The sequence below is a fragment of the Schistocerca gregaria genome, chromosome X (genome assembly GCF_023897955.1).
Source record: "Schistocerca gregaria isolate iqSchGreg1 chromosome X, iqSchGreg1.2, whole genome shotgun sequence".
NCBI classification, from domain to species: Eukaryota; Metazoa; Arthropoda; class Insecta; order Orthoptera; family Acrididae; genus Schistocerca; species Schistocerca gregaria.
In genome coordinates, this window is record NC_064931.1 from 179,907,065 (window position 1) to 179,924,445 (window position 17,381).

Here is a 17,381-nt window from a genome sequence, read left to right on the forward strand (position 1 = left end):
TCAGATGTTTACCAACTCTTTCGAAATGAAGATTCTTTTTTCCTTAAGGACACTGCACCACTACATTACCACTGAAACGCACTGCCATTCATGAATGAAATAATTCGAGATATATAGGTGAACGACGGAGGTTACGTTTTTGTCAGTGTGCTTGAAAGACGATGAAAACGTCAAGAATCTACGGAACCGGATGTTATGAGAACGGAATTGTGACTTACTGTAAATAGATTCTCGGAACCATTATTTATTTCTGACCTACACTTGCACAGTGTGTACTTCTGCTGCTGATGGCTATTTTGATAATTTATCAGTGCAGTGGTTGTGAAACTGACGTTACTTCTTTTCCCATTAATTATGACCAAAATGCAAATACTAATTTGTTGTTCCACAGCTTCAGTTGATGTGTCGTTTCTTAGGTCAATTCAGATCTGGCACCAGTACACTGTGATCCCTGTACTGCCCGAATAAAGAACTCCACGATACTTCAGCATTTAATAATTCAATTCGCAAGAAAATTCATGTACCTAGTTTCATTCAAATGGTACAAATGGCTCTAAGCACTATGGGACTTAACATCTGAGGTCATCAGTCCCCTAGACTTAGAACTGCTTAAACCTAACTAACCTAAGGACATCAGACACATCCATGCCCGAGGCAGGATTCGAACCTGCGACCGTAACAGCAACGCGGTTCCGGACTGAAGCGTCTAGAACCACTCGGCCACATCGGCCAGCTACCTAGATTTGTCAACTACCTGATCAAAAGTATTACAACACCTGTTAGTTGACATTAATATGAGGTGTGTCCACACTTTGTCTTTATGACCGCCTGAACTGTAGTGAGGCGGCTGAATGTGCCGACATTCGACGCTGGGGATGGGGAGAAGTCGACGTTCTAACTCGTAGTAGTAGTACTTGTTGTTGTTTGATTTGGGGGAAGGGACCAAACAGCGAGGTCATGGGTCCCGTCGGATTTAGGGAAGGATGGGAAAACAAGTCAGCCGTGCCCTTTCAAAGCAACCATCCCGGCATTCGCTTGGAGCCATTTAGGGAAATCACGGAAAGCAAGATGGTCGGACGCGGGTTTGAACCGTCGTCGTCACGAATGCGAGTGCAGTGTGCTAATCACTGTGCCACTTTGCTCGGTCGTTCTAATTCGTCCCAAATGTGTCAAGCTGGGTTCAGCTGGGAAATCTGGACAGGCCAATCCATTTCAGGAATGTTATTGTCCACAGACCACTGCCTCGTATGTGCTGCTTTATCACAGAATGCACTGATACGCTAATATATATATTTAAAAAAATCTTCACCTACGTTCCTCTACTTTTTTTTAAGCGCAATAAGGGAACCACAACCTAACCACGAAAACACTCCTACACTGTAACACCACCTCCTCCATACTTCACTGTTGACGCAACACATGATGCTAGGTAATGTACTCCAGGTATTCGTCAAACCCGAACCTTTCCACCGGAATGCCATAGGGAATATCGCGATTCATCACTTCAAATTACTCGTTTCTAGTCATCAACTGCCCAGTGGTACCGCTCTTTAGCGCTTAGCGCTGTCTATAGAAACGTGTGGCCTTTGAGAAGTTGATCGACAATTGTACCCCATTCTTTTTAACTGCCTGTTCACAGTTATTGTGCTACCTGACTGCTGGTACCACTTTGAAGCTCTCGAGTGATTCCTTTCGCCGATTGTGTGTAATTTTTTGCGACCATGTTCCATGATTCTCGACTGTCTTTTCCGTTGGTTCATTAGGGCTGCCTGGTCTCGGTTTAACTGTGGTTCTTTCTTGCGTTTCCACTTTGCAATCGCCAACAGTCGACTCAGGCAGCTTCTGAAGGGTTAAGATGCCCTTGAAGAATTTTCTCAGGTGGCATCCAGAGACGAGTCCACGTTGACCAACCCATTTTGCTGTTACTGCTCCTCCACCGCCTCCTTTTACACTCCTGGAAATGGAAAAAAGAACACATTGACACCTGTGTGTCAGACCCACCATACTTGTTCCGGACACTGCGAGAGGGCTGTACAAGCAATGATCACACGCACGGCACAGCGGACACACCAGGAACCGCGGTGTTGGCCGTCGAATGGCGCTAGCTGCGCAGCATTTGTACACCGCCGCCGTCAGTGTCAGCCAGTTTGCCGTGGCATACGGAGCTCCATCGCAGTCTTTAACACTGGTAGCATGCCGCGACAGCGTGGACGTGAACCGTATGTGCAGTTGACGCACTTTGAGCGAGGGCGTATAGTGGGCATGCGGGAGGCCGGGTGGACGTACCACCGAATTGCTCAACACGTGGGGCGTGTGGTCTCCACAGTACATCGATGTTGTTGCCAGTGGTCGGCGGAAGGTGCACGTGCCCGTCGACCTGGGACCGGACCGCAGCGACGCACGGATGCACGCCAAGACCGTAGCATCCTACGCAGTGCCGTAGGGGACCGCACCGCCACTTCCCAGCAAATTAGGGACACTGTTGCTCCTGGGGTATCGGCGAGGACCATTCGCAACCGTCTTCATGAAGCTGGGCTACGGTCCCGCACACAGTTGGGCCGTCTTCCGCTCACGCCCCAACATCGTGCAGCCCGCCTACAGTGGTGTCGCGACAGGCGTGAATGGAGGGACGAATGGAGACGTGTCGTCTTCAGCGATGAGAGTCGCTTCTGCCTTGGTGCCAATGATGGTCGTATGCATGTTTGGCGCCGTGCAGGTGAGCGCCACAATCAGGACTGCATACGACCGAGGCACACAGGGCCAACACCCTGCATCATGGTGTGGGGAGCGATCTCCTACACTGGCCGTACACCTCTGGTGATCGTCGAGGGGACACTGAATAGTGCACGGTACATCCAAACCGTCATCGAACCCATCGTTCTACCATTCCTAGACCGGCAAGGGAACTTTCTGTTCCAACAGGACAATGCACGTCCGCATGTATCCTGTGCCACCCAACGTGGTCTAGAAGGTGTAAGTCAACTACCCTGGCCAGCAAGATCTCCGGATCTGTCCCCCATTGATCATGTTTGGGACTGGATGAAGCGTCGTCTCACGCGGTCTGCACGTCCAGCACGAACGCTGGTCCAACTGAGGCGCCAGGTGGAAATGGCATGGCAAGCCGTTCCACAGGACTACATCCAGCATCTCTACGATCGTCTCCATGGGAGAATAGCAGCGTGCATTGCTGCGAAAGGTGGATATACACTGTACTAGTGCCGACATTGTGCATGCTCTGTTGCCTGTGTCTATGTGCCTGTGGTTCTGTCAGTATGATCATGTGATGTATGTGACCCCAGGAATGTGTCAATAAAGTTTCCCCTTCCTGGGACAATGAATTCACGGTGTTCTTATTTCAATTTCCAGGAGTGTATATTGGCGGGATCACCCATCGTGACAACTTGTGGACAGTTCCGTATTACATAGAGGCAGTGCTGTTGCTCTGGGGGAAGGCTGGGGGATGCGTAAGCCTAAACTTTTTCGTCGACAAAGTATTTTTTTTTACAATGTTGAGATGTTGGAAGAGTGCCAAAGATTTATTTCACGGACGTAATTTTTTTGTTTCATTTTCTCGTGTTGGCAATTGCAATATGAACCATGCCAGTGCAGTTTTTGGTGGTAAAAGCAATGTCATTGACTATTTCAAGCATTCCAAAGCTGCGGCAGTTCGACAATCATGTAGTGCCCTCGCCCGCCAATAGTGGGGGGGATGTTAGTGCTAAGCGATTAGGCGTACGCTCAAACGCCGAGATACTCATAGATGTCTTTACGGTCCCACTACCATGATCCTTTGCGATTCATTGCCATCTTAGTTTTGTTGTTCTTTATTCGTTTACGTTTGCTGTTCCGTTCTTGTTGGTTGTGCCAAAATTTACAGTGTGACCTGTCTTTCATTGCAACTTGTAATTTGAGTTGGAGGCGAGAGATGAGCAGAAAACTAACAAACTATTTTACTTGTTCTCCTGCATCTAAAAAACCAAAAACCGTCAATAATTCCTGTGCGAGTGAAAAGCCAGGAAGTTCAACATCAATGGATGACGAAAGTGAAACTGTAAACTTGAGCCTGAACCTACGAGTGAAAATGCAGTGTACAAACGTGTGCATGATAGAAAATTAAATGATCGTCCAGAATGTTGGACTTTGGAACAAGAAATCGCAGTTTCTGCGAAAAATGGCTGGTTGATTGTTTCAAACAAAACACTTGGGTGCAGAAATTGCGAGAAAGTAGGAAGTTTAGTTTAGGTGGTATCCCATGCTTCAGTTATAATTAATTTTCTCAGCATTATATCCAATGTCGGAGTATCCTCACACTTTTTTTTTTTTAAAAAAAAGCACTGCATAGAGGTGTCTGGATACTGTTGGTTCAAATGGCTCTGAGCACTATGAGACTTAACATCTGAGGTCATCAGTCCCCTAGAACTTAGAACTACGTAACGTAACTAATCTAAGGACATCACAAACATCCATGCCCGATGCAGGATTCGAACCTGCGACCGTAGCGGTCGCACGGTTCCAGACTGAAGCGCCTGGAACCGCTCGGCCACATCGGTTGGGTGGATACTATTGTTCAGATGCTACGTATTTAATGGTAATCGTTCAACTCTTGGAATTAAGCCGTCAAAATCATAAAGATCTGAATTACAAATTCACTATAAACTCACGTGGATCACATACAACAACAAGCCAACAATGCTGAACGGAATATAAGACTTTGAAAGACTAAAATTATGCATGAAACATTTACTTACACAGAATCTTCATTAATGTAGGTAGATCGTCAATTTAAGATACCGGGTGATCAAAAAGTCAGTATAAATCAGAAAACTTAATAAACCACGGGGTAATGTAGATAGAGAGGTAAAAATTGACACACATGCCTGGAATTACATCGGGTAGTATTAGAACGAGGAGCTCCACCTCATATTGCTAGACGCGTCAAAGATCTCTTGCGCGCGTCGTTTGGTAATGATTGTGTTCTCAGCCGCCACTTTCGTCATGCTTGGCCTCCCACGTCCCCAGACCTCAGTCCGTGCGAATATTGGCTTTGGGGTTGCCTCAAGTCGCAAGTGTATCGTGATCGACCGACATCTCTAGGGATGCTGAAAGACAACATCCGACGCCAATGCCTCACCATAACTCTGGACATGCTTAAAGTGCTGTGCACAACATTACTCCTCGACTACAGTATTGTTGAGGAATGATGGTGGGCATATTGAGCATTTCCTGTAAAGAACATCATCTTTGCTTTGTCTTACTTTATTGTGCTAATTATTGCTATTCTGATCAGATGAAGCGCTGTTTGTCGGACATTTTTTGAACTTTTGTATTTTTTTTATTTCTAATGAAATCCGATGTCATTCCAAGCTTGTGTGTCAATTTGTACCTCTCTATACCTACATTATTCCGTGTTTTATTCAGTTTTCAAATTCATACTGACTTTTTGATCACCCGGTATAAACAAGTGTGAGATGTAAGCCCTTGAAAAACTATTGTTTCAGTGTGCACCAGCATTATAAGAAAATCTGTGACAGATTCAAGAAGACTCGGCGGAATTTTTAAGGCCACTTTATCAGAATATCTACATCTACATCTACATCCATACTCCGCAAGCCACCTGACGGTGTGTGGCGGAGGGTACCCTAAGTACCTCAATCGGTTCTCCCTTCTATTCCAGTCTCGTATTGTTTCTGGAAAGAAGGATTGTCGGTATGATTCTGTATGGTCTCTAATCTCTCTGATTTTATCCTCATGGTCTCTTCGTGAGATATACGTAGCAGGGAGCAATATACTGCTTGACTCTTCGGTGAAGGTATGTTCTCGAAACTTTAACAAAAGCCCGTACCGAGCTACTGAGCTTCTGTCCTGCAGAGTCTTCCACTGGAGTTTATCTATCATCTCCGTAACGCTTTCGCGATTACTAAATGATCCTGTAACGAAGCGCGCTGCACTCCGTTGGATCTTCTCTATCTCTTCTATCAACTCTATCTGGTGCGGATCCCACACTGCTGAGCAGTATTCAAGCAGTGGGCGAACAAGCGTACTGTAACCTACTTCCTTTGTTTTCGGATTGCATTTCCTTAGGATTCTTCCAATGAATCTCAGTCTGGCATCTGCTTTACCGACGATGAACTTTATATGATCATTCCATTTTAAATCACTCCTAATGCCTACTCCCAGATAATTTATGGAATTACCTGATCACAGTTGCTGACCTGCTATTTTGTAGCTAAATGATAAGGGATCTATCTTTCTATGTATTCGCAGCACATTACACTTGTCTACACTGAGATTCAATTGCCATTCCCTGCACCATGCGTCAATTCGCTGCAGATCCTCCTGCATTTCAGTACAATTTTCCATTGTTACAACATCTCGATGTACCACAGCATCGTCTGCAGAAAGTCTCAGTGAACTTCCGATGCCATCCACCGGGTCATTTAAGTATATTGTGAATAGCAACGGTCCTATGACACTCCCCTGCGGCACACCTGAAATCACTCTTACTTCGTAAGACTTCTCTCCATTGAGAATGACATGCTGCGTTCTGTTATTTAGGAACTCCTCAATCCAATCACGCAATTGGTCTGATAGTCCATAACATTGAGCGATACTCTGCAAAATAGAAATTGCAGATATCACCTCAGTTTGCTGCTGCTGTTGCTTCTGTTGCTGACTGACATACAGATCGATGAAGAGTGATGGTTGAGTGCCTGGTGTTAGGGGGGTCGAATTCGACTAGTAGCAAAACAATTAAGTAGTAGGGAAGGGGAGACAATCATTTGGGTCATAAACTACAGTCATTAATTTATAGTATTTTGTTATAAATTGGACTTGCATCAACGTAATTAAGAATAGAAGAGAGCAGTTTTTTACATTAGGCTGAAAGCATCTCAGGGCCATTTCGTTACAAGGTCACAGTTCAATGAGCGGTTTGTTTACATTAGGGTCATTAAGGTAAAAACATTTGGTCATTAATTAGATCCTAAATAAGCAAAACAGAGTACATAAACGAACAGTTTGCTGACATTAGGTCCATAAATTAGGCTGACTTATTTACATAAGGTCGCTAGGCCAAGTGGACAGTTTGCATAAGAAGAATAATTCACTCATTGATCCAGGACGCCCACTGTTCCACTACTCGCGCGGCATGCAAAACACGATAATGAAGTTTATTTATTACATGCTTCAATATGTAGTTGGCTAGAATTTCAGCAAAACTGTACAAAGTAGGTCAAAGAAACCTTTCAGATATTCGAGTGATTCTTCTCACAAACATGACTTTAGTGTAACATATAACAAAAAACTGTCGGTGGTGTGTAGAAATAATTTAACTTACTTGCTTTGCATGTCGTTAACTATCTTTCACGTTTAATACAATTGTTACAATAGGAAAAAGTTTCAGTAGAAATTTCTTCTCTAATATTGATGTCAAAGTTCTATTACACTTTAGGAAACTAGGCTCATGAACCCGAAGATTTCTCCGGTGACCGACATACTGGTAATTTTGTAAATCGTCTCATCTACCACTGCTCCATCTGGAGACAGAACTATGACGTGTGACATGCATTTCACTTGTATATTGGGCGTTATTGGAGCACTAAGTGACAGCAAAATGCTTGGTATTACACTGGTATGCGAAACTTAAGGAATAAATTAACTTCCCTATGATGTGTCACTGCCAACTAACAAAGCCCGATGAAATTTTGACGATGCGTTAGACAGACTTGCTACAGTATAGCAAAGAAGATAACTGAAAGAAATACGCAATGAGACGAAGAGAAATGACACTTTTATTCAAAGACAGTAGTTTCACTGAAGTCACCACGATTCATTATAGTTCCCTGGACATAACCAAACGTGGGACGTGGTTCGTAGCAAGCTGTACAATCACCAAGAATGGCAAAGCAAGCTCTGCAACGACATACTACAAAACGTCTCCCCAACGCATACAACACGTGCTCAGTGGGATTTATGTCTGGGGAACGGGGAGGCCAGTCGATTCAGCGGATAACCTCTCGTTACAAGAGCTTCTCCACTTGTGCTCTTCGATGCGGTTACGCATTGTCATCCATAAAAAGGCAGTCAAGGGCGAAAGCACCCAGAAGAGACGCACATGGGAAATGAGTACAGCGTCGGAATAACTTAAGCAGTAGGTGTACCACACAACATTATGCCTCCCGACGCCATAACACTTGGGTCAAAAAAACGATCATATTCGTCCATGTCCCTGAGTGCTTTACGTATTCACACCTCTCACCATATGAACGTACGTAATACAACTAGTAACAATGTTGAACACGATCGTTTTGGTAGTCCAGGTGCTATGGTGGAGGAGGTGTAACGTTCCATAAGTATACTGACCTCCAAACGTTTGAACACAGTACCCCCACAGGTTAATGTTCTTGTGACACTGTACTCCTTCCCCATGTGCGTATTTTCAAGGCTACTATGGGCCGTGACTTCACTTTTATTTATGACAACGAACGACCGCATCGAGCTGCGAAGGTGACGGAGATTTTGGAACGCGAGGATATTCGGCGAATGGACTGGCCTCTCCCGTCCTCCGACTTAAATCCCACCCAGAACGCGTGGAATGCGTTGAGCATTGGAACTCTCTATCTCAAAAAACCCTTTACTAACCTTAGGGCCAGCATAGGAGTACTTTTCAGCGTATGCATTGCCGTGTGTGGTAATCACACACCCTGTGAGCAACCGTGTTCCGCCTCTTGTAATGTCCAGATGACCATCATGTATCGCGGTGACTACAGTGTAATTATTGACTTTGAATAAAAGTATCATTTCTATTGGTCCCATTGCATATTTCTTTCAGTTACCTTCTGAACTATACTGCAGCATTTCCTTCTATGTACAGTCCAAGTTTTATCGAGTACGTTACTTAACAGGGACACATCTTGCGAAAGTAACTTTCGTCTGATAGTTTTGCACACCAGTGTATTTGCTCTTTGAACCCTGTAACTGTGAAGCACTGTTCTGACAATCAGATGAACAAGCAAAGTTCAGTCCACTATGCAGAAATACTTTTTACACTTTTAAGAGAGAAAATCAGAAGTACAGTTTACAGTGTATCAACAATCAACGTTCGATAGCCTCTAAAATATGTAGTTGTCTTCGAAACAACAACATATTTGATCTGGACATTTATTACATTTGTTTACTTATTTACGATCTCGTTTCTGACTATTGTCGGTTTCTCAAGTAATAGTTCACTATTGAGTGCGCCAATGCATATTCATTACTCCTAAGGTTTGTCACATGCCACTGCTGGTCCTCGCACAGTGATAAATAAGCGTAAGTATATACGTGAATTTGATAGGAGTTATTATATGAAACACCAAGTTCTTTTATGTAGATGACGAGAAATCCTGTTTTCGTATGCATATGAAGGGAAATATGTAAATACGGGCCCCACGAGGACGATGTCCTCTTAACAGTAATGAATATGCATTGAAGCACTTCATAATAGGCTGTTACTTGGGAAAGGCACAATAGTCAAAATCGCGATCGCAGAAACAGAAAATTAATAACAGTCCAGGCGGACATACGTTGTCGTTTGTAAAATACTGCAGCATTGTGGACGCAAGTAAACGGAAAATAATCACAAGAATACTAAGTTGGAAGCTATCTGTTGTCGCTTTCTATTACTCATCCTAACTTCAATCAGTACTGTCCATGATTATATTCTCGCGTGGAATATAAAGATCCAATAATAACCGATAGTCTTTCCATACTTGTTAACTAAAACGGTTGATTTTTCTCCTGTTGTTTCTAGTACTGTGCACTTCCCAACTACAAGAAAATGTGAGTCATTGCTATCAATACAACAGTGATTTTTATATCAGTCATTGGTTCCCCTTTCGGAGGGAAGATGAAGATATTGTGTAAATAACGAGATAGCACATCAGTACATCATATCTCCTTATGATGGCGCCTCGGCTTATCGTCGAAACGTCAAGTCATTTTGCCATTCACACCCTGTATGTTACTTGAGCAGTTTACTTCTAGACGTTCGCCTGGAAAGATTTCAATCGCAAAGCTTCGATGTTCTTCGAGAGAAGGGTCATTATTTAACGAAATGGAAAAGAAATGACCGAAAATGATTTTGTGTTTGGTTACTTCCTTCCTCTCCGAGTGAGGAGCACGAAATTGAATACTGGCTCTTTAGAAGTCAGCTACTTGGAAATGTGCGATATTTGTCAGGACTTAGGGGTGCCTACGTTATGTCAGTATTTTAGCCCTGTGGGGAATGGTTTAGCAACTAAATGTGGCGGACAGAATTTTTTAACCAGGTAGATCATTAAAATGGTTCAATGAAAAGTAGGCGATAGGATGGTATCCCTATTGCATTTCACTTTCTAATGACACATCATTGGATAATATGGTTACCGTACGAACTAAGGGGTGCTTACGCTACGCCGGTAATTTAGCCCTGTGGAGAATGATGTAGTAACGAAATGTGGTCGGCAAGAATTATTCAACCCGATAGCTCATTAAATTTGTTTATTGAAACGTAGATGATCGGGTGGTATCCCCCATTCCAACTCACTTTCCAATGATACGTCATTTGATAAGTATATTTACCGTCTGTTCTGTTGCGTTCATTACAAGTGTATCATCATTCCGCTGTCTCATATCAGTCGCATCCATTTGTTGGGTATTGGTAACATAATTGACAGAAGTGATATCACGACAGTGAAATTAGTTATTGTTTACTTGCACCTTTCGTGCTTGTGGAATGTGCGATGCCTGTTCTGTAGTAAAAAGAAAAAAAAATGTATAAAAAAATACAGTCAAGACACCCGCAATCGGTTGAATGGGGAATGGTTAAGGGCGAATGGATTAAACAGGAAATACAGAAACATCTGACTGCCCCAGCAGAAAGAAGTTTTTTATAGTTCTTCAGCGCCACACAGTGACAGAGGTGTACAAAGTCCTCAACTACGGCCCGCACACCGTTTGCAGATCAACTTGTGGTGCACACTTCACATCAATCGACACTAGACCATCAAGAAAACCACATCTGACATCTGAAAACACTCTTCCCTGCTTGCTGTTTCCTCATTTCAAAAATATATTAAATTATTCGGTACAGAACTAAATCGCTGACTTGGTGTGAATCAGCTGTAAATCTACAGTACGCTCTTCCTTCATTTCAGCGTATCTAAGATGCTTTCCGCTTGCGCTTCGTCACATCCACACCTATAAACGATTTTAAAATATGTGCTTGTCGAGGCATTATGAAAAAATATGTTTTCGTTAGAGCAGATCTGAATAATTGGCGAAATTGCTACCATAAATGTGAAAAAGAGGCTCGCACAACGACCGGCTGTTTAGTAGCCGGCTCGCTCCAGATTCGAATCAAGTCACGTCGCGTTTCCCCTTTCCGATAAATGGCGCACTTAAGGCGCATGCGCAACACTGAGAGTGGCCATTTTTAGGCCAACAGCCAGCCGCCAGCGGCCAGGTACGGCACGTTGCTCATTCTTTCCGCGTTTGAAGCCTGTCCCGTCCCGACCGTTACGGCTGTCGAGCGACAATCCGCCGGTGACAAGTAATGCCGCCCATTTGTCTGCTCGCGTTATAACTTCTCATAAAACGAATATTGAGCCACTGCCCGCTGCGGGTGAATACACCCACTCGGCTCCCCGCTGCTTGACAGCACCGTGACAAGATATAACGTTGCATTAGCGCCCACTAAATGATGCCAGCAAGGTGATAAACGGCCGTGTTTTACACTCTTCACAGCAGCACACATGGCTTTACACATTTCGCCAGCACACCCAGTAAGTAACGTAAGACTATTATCAATCCTGTCTCCTATGACACGCGAATACCTTTTATTGTAGCTCTTGAATTTTGCGTTTTTTAGCCAACTGAGTACCGCAAATAACGTAATTATTTGATGTACTTAGAATCCATTATGGTTCCAAATGGTTCAGATTGCTCTGAACACTATGGGACTTAGCTTCTGAGGTCATCAGTCCCCTAGAACTTAGAACTACTTAAGCCTACCTAACCTAAGGGCATCACACACATCCATGCTCGGGGCAGGATTCGAACCTGTACCGCAGCGGCCGCAGAGTTCCAGACTGTAGCGCCTAGAACCACTCGGCCACATCGGCCGGCTTATGGATCCAAAACCAGCTCATTCTCTGGCTCAAAACGACTCTACGTTCTTGTATAGAAGAGATCTGATGCTTGGCTTTTCTATATGTCGATAAGTATCCATTAAAATTTAGAATACAGTTTTGTTCTGTATGATTTTTCCTGTCATATATCTATTTTCTGAAAAATCTCCTCACTTTATGTAAAAAGATGTTCTTAGCTTTTATTTCAGAAGAGAAGTCAGTCTGGAATTGTGGAAGGTGGATCAAAACAAAATGTCCAGACACTCTGTGACCAAAATGGCACTGAAACAGTGGATGACAGACTAAAGGTCGAAATACTAAATGTCTTTTTCCAAAGCTGTTTCACAGAGGAAGACTGCACTGTAGTTCCTTCTCTAGACTGTCGCACAGATGACAAAATGGTAGATATCGAAATAGACGACAGAGGGATAGAGAAACTATTAAAATCGCTTAAAAGAGGAAATCCGCTGGACCTGATGGGATACCAGTTCGATTTTACACAGAGTACGCGAAGGAACTTGCCCCCCTTCTTGCAGAGGTGTACCGTAGGTCTCTAGAAGAGCGTAGCGTTCCAAAGGATTGGAAAAGGGCACAGGTCATCCCCGTTTTCAAGAAAGAACGTCGAACAAATATGCAGAACTATAGACCCATATCTCTAACGTTGATCAGTTGTAGAATTTTGGAACACGTATTATGTTCGCGTATAATGACTTTTCTGGAGACTAGAAATCTAGTCTGTAGGAATCAGCATGGGTTTCGAAAAAGACGGTCCTGTGAAACCCAGCTCGCGCTATTCGTCCACGAGACTCAGAGGGCCATAGACACGGGTTCACAGGTAGATGCCGTGTTTCTTGACTTCCGCAAGGCGTTCGATACAGTTCCCCACAGTCGTGACCAAATGTTTTTACTTTAACGACCCTAATGTAAACAAACCGCTCATTGAGCTGTGACCTTGTAACGAAATGGCCCTGAGATGCTTTTAGCCTAATGTAAAAAACTGCTCTCTTCTCTTCTTAATTACGTTGATGCAAGTCCAATTTATAACAAAATACTATAAATTAATGACTGTAGTTTATGACCCAAATGATTGTCTCCCCTTCCCTACTACTTAAATGTTTTCCTACTAGTCGAATTCGACCCCCCTATCACCAGGCACTCAACCATCACTCTTCATCGATCTGTATGTCAGTCAGTCAACAGAAGCAACAGCAACAGCAAACTTAAATGATATCTGCAATTTCTATTTTGGAGAGTATCGCTCAATGTTATTTTTTACTAGTACATCAACACATGATGCTATTTATAGTTTGGTGGTAATTGGTTACAGTTTTGTAGGTTCTCCCTCAGTATTCCAAAGACATACATAAATATGAGACTCTAAATTCTTAACAAGTACCCTCACACTGCATGATTTAAACAATTGATATTCCATCTTTAACCAGCACAAATTCAAGTTATATTTATAGTTTTGGGCTAGTTCATTACAATTTTGTTGATTTTCTCCCAGTATTACACAAGTGCATGTAAATATGAAACTGTAAATGTTTAACATCTATCACCACAGCGAATTATTTAAAAAATGCACTGATATCCCAATAGTTTAATGTTTAACAATCATCACAGTGTAACAAATACAGTCTTGTTACATACCAAGTATGTGTTCCATTGCAAGGAACGCGCCCACTTCCTTTCTCTCTCACTCTCTCTCTCTCTCTCTCTCTCTCTCTCTCTCTCTCTCTCTCTCTCACTCACACACACACACACACACACACACACACACACAAGACATTAATAAAGTACACTTTAAGCAATTTACCACACTCACACTGCTACCACCTCTGTGATAGGAAGGGGAGAGCTGTGCACTTTATTTAAAACAAGAAAATTAGATGGCTATATTCTGTGCAGTGTATTCTTAATGCATTGTACTACCCAAAACTGACTGGAAGCTGTACTTGTCCTCACCACGGCTGCTCCTGCAGTATACTGAAAGTATGTCACTGTTGTGTGCATTGAGCCTGCCACTGGCACACCACATGCGTAAGTTCACTATAAGCACAGAGCTCACATTGTCTTGATTGGGGACTGAGTTCTTCATCCTATCCCCCGCCAACCACCCAACGCCTAATGCAGATAGGCGAGATACCACGGTACCATCCAGTTCTCTGGCCAACCCCTTACGAGATCATTTCGTACATATTCTCATGATTCAACGAATAATGATAGCTTCGGCCATTTTCTTGTGTAAGTCCCTTAAAAATTCATCGTTTATGAAAATGTTAATGCACAGTATATATTAAACGAATGGATGTTAGAGAGATGCGTAGTACTGACGTAATTCATTCCACCACTTTAACAGCACATTGTTATACATTTACACTGAATACAACATCGATCCTACCTTTATAGGTTACCAGAGGTACACGACTTCACATTTTTACAAAATTCATTTCCAATTATGGCTTTGAAATTATAGCAATTCCCCCCCCCCCCCCCCATTTTACTATAACGACCTTTAAGTAATGTATCATCCAGGTACTGATGATACAATTACAGCACAAGGCTTTCCCCGTAGTTGTCTGACAATGCACAAGAGTCGCCAGGTTCATTTTGCTCTACGGTTTCTATGTATATTTGCAATTTCCTTTTTTGCACTTCTTACCCAGAGTTTACTCAAAGAAGAACTGTTCATCAAGTCTTTCACGCAATGCCTAGTGTCGGCAGAAAGTTCTGTTTTTCCCCATTACACACCAAACGATTTGTATATGCCCATTTGACAGTGCTTTATTCATTTAATCTGTGTGTATTGTCAGGAACATTAAAATCCAGACACCTACCAATAACAGTAGCATTATTTAAATGATAGGAGATACATGTTCTCCTTCCGAAAAGTGGAATGTTATTACCCTGGCATACTTTCTTCCATCGCAATACCTGTGCTGTAGGCATTTTTACATCAGTTGTACTATATTTAAATGAGTAATGATTGCTACGTCATTTTCATTCTGATAGTGCACTGCTATAAGTAATTCATCTTTTCTCAACACAACTAATGTGCAATATGTGTTAAACAATGTTCCTGAGTACAGAGCTTTAGAGCACTTCGAAGTTACAGGCCCCAATACGTTCACTCAATATGTATAACCAGGGACATTAAAATCTGTACCAAGCACCCTCCTCCAAGCACCATATATATATATATATATATATATATATATATATATATATATATATATATATATATATATATATATAACGAATAAGAATAACAACATTTTTAAAGTTTAAGTTTGTGGACAGTGATGGCACAACATTTATTGTATTTTTGCAAGAACAGTTTATGATGCTTTCTACTAACACCTATCGGATAACATGATGTAGTGTCCAGTCCACCACATGCTGATGCGATGTAGCCATCCATTTTTTAAGCAAAAAGATGTTTTGTAATATTCTCAATAGCATTTCTATACTACAAACAGATAATTTATAATACTCCTTCTCACCTCCATTTTAGATTATTGTTGTGTGGTACCACTTTTCCTCTGATTCCTACCATTAACAGATGTTCCTTTAAAACTACAGTCTTCTGTATACAGCATTTGCATCTCCAACATTTTGAAATGTAATTTGCGTATTGCAACCCCAACTTCCATCTTCCTGATTTTGAAATGCAACATGTTTATCCTCTTCATGTAGTATTTACATTGTCATAATTTGGCAGTCATCGAACAGTGTTTTAATCTGTCGTTGTTTTTTCTATACTTGTAAACTCATTCCACAAATAGCAAATTGGTTGTTCCTATGATTGTGCATGACAGTGAAGAGCCGCTATATGTAGCAAAATGTCATTCGCACATGATGCTATCTCCAAAGTACTGGCATCCCCGGCAACAGATTTAGGGTTGAGCCCTGTATATGTTCTCTCATACAGACAGTGCATATGGACGTAGAGGCACTTATTTTAGAAACAAAACATTTCTTTCCGAAGACAGAAGTAAATTCTGGTTTAGAAATTTTAAGTGACATGTGGATGGGACACATGTGGTGTACACACAGGTCGTAAATCCATACATGGAGTTCTCAGTCAGGTTCTTAGTTTAATGAAGTTTTTTTAAATTTGCCCAAAAGTGTTTTGAGAAAAATATGCCATTCTTTTTTCGAATGGTGGCATACTAACATAACATGATCATAGGCGAGCTATTGAAGCTTCTGACGCTACCTACCCAATGCGTCATTTATGTTGAAGCAGCTGCTTAGCATGTTAGCCACAACCAACCACTTAACACGATTTTATCAGTAGTAGTGTTTTGTAACCGACTTCTTTCTTGGGTTGATTATCTTCCTTAGGACTCCTGCAAATAAATCTGAGTTTGAAATATGCTTTTGCTCTATGAATCCTGCTTTAGATTGCTCCAGATGATTGCGGCTAGGTATTTTACTGTAGTTAATGTTTTCTACGACAGTGTCATTATATAGTAGAGGACTCTAGGACGATTTATGTACAATAGTTACATTCATTTACGTTCACGTCATCTGACAGTCCTTGCACCAGAAATGATCGATCCCCAATAGGTCTTCCTGCCTCTACTGCTTTCTTATAGACAACTGCAAAATATGCAAACATCCTACAAATAAACAAATACCCTGCAAGCTGCTGTATAGTGCATGGTGAAGGGTACACCGTAGGGGCAGTTGGAATAAAAAATATTCAGTGCATGGTCTGCCCTGACGATACCCCCGACGTAAATCCCATCGAGTATGTGTGGGACGCGTTGGGTATACGTACTGCAGTACGTCCACACACTCCGGTGACCAGCGAGCAGTTATCAACCGCGATGGTGGAAGATTTAAACGTCCTACCACAAGGACTCATTACCAGTCTTGTGGCCAACATTGGAGCACGTTTCCATCCGTGGTGATTACACAGCCTGTCCCTTTCGTTATGTTCAGCCTATGCCTTTTGTAATGTCCAGTGGATCATCATGAATCGTAGTGACTTCAATGTAACTATTGTCTTTGAATGAAACTTTCATTTCTGTTCCTCTCAATGCGTTTTTCTACCAGTTAGCTTCTGTACTATATTATATCAGTTCTTTCTATGTATGGTCAAAGCTTCATCGAGCTATGTTACTTGGCAGTGGCACAGCATGCGTAAGTTACTTTTGCCTTCAATTTTTCACACCAGTGTATATTAACATGTGGCAGTTGTTACAGATGAAAAAGATTTCTCCTTCC

The 17,381-nt window shown here is 42.3% G+C and overlaps 1 protein-coding gene across 1 annotated transcript in view; it reads left to right on the forward strand.

Annotated features, from left to right (window-relative positions):
- Positions 1 to 17,381, forward strand: part of LOC126298506 (aquaporin AQPAn.G) — a 175,693-nt gene that overhangs the window by 11,693 nt on the left and 146,619 nt on the right. The gene's annotated exons all lie outside the window — the stretch shown is intronic.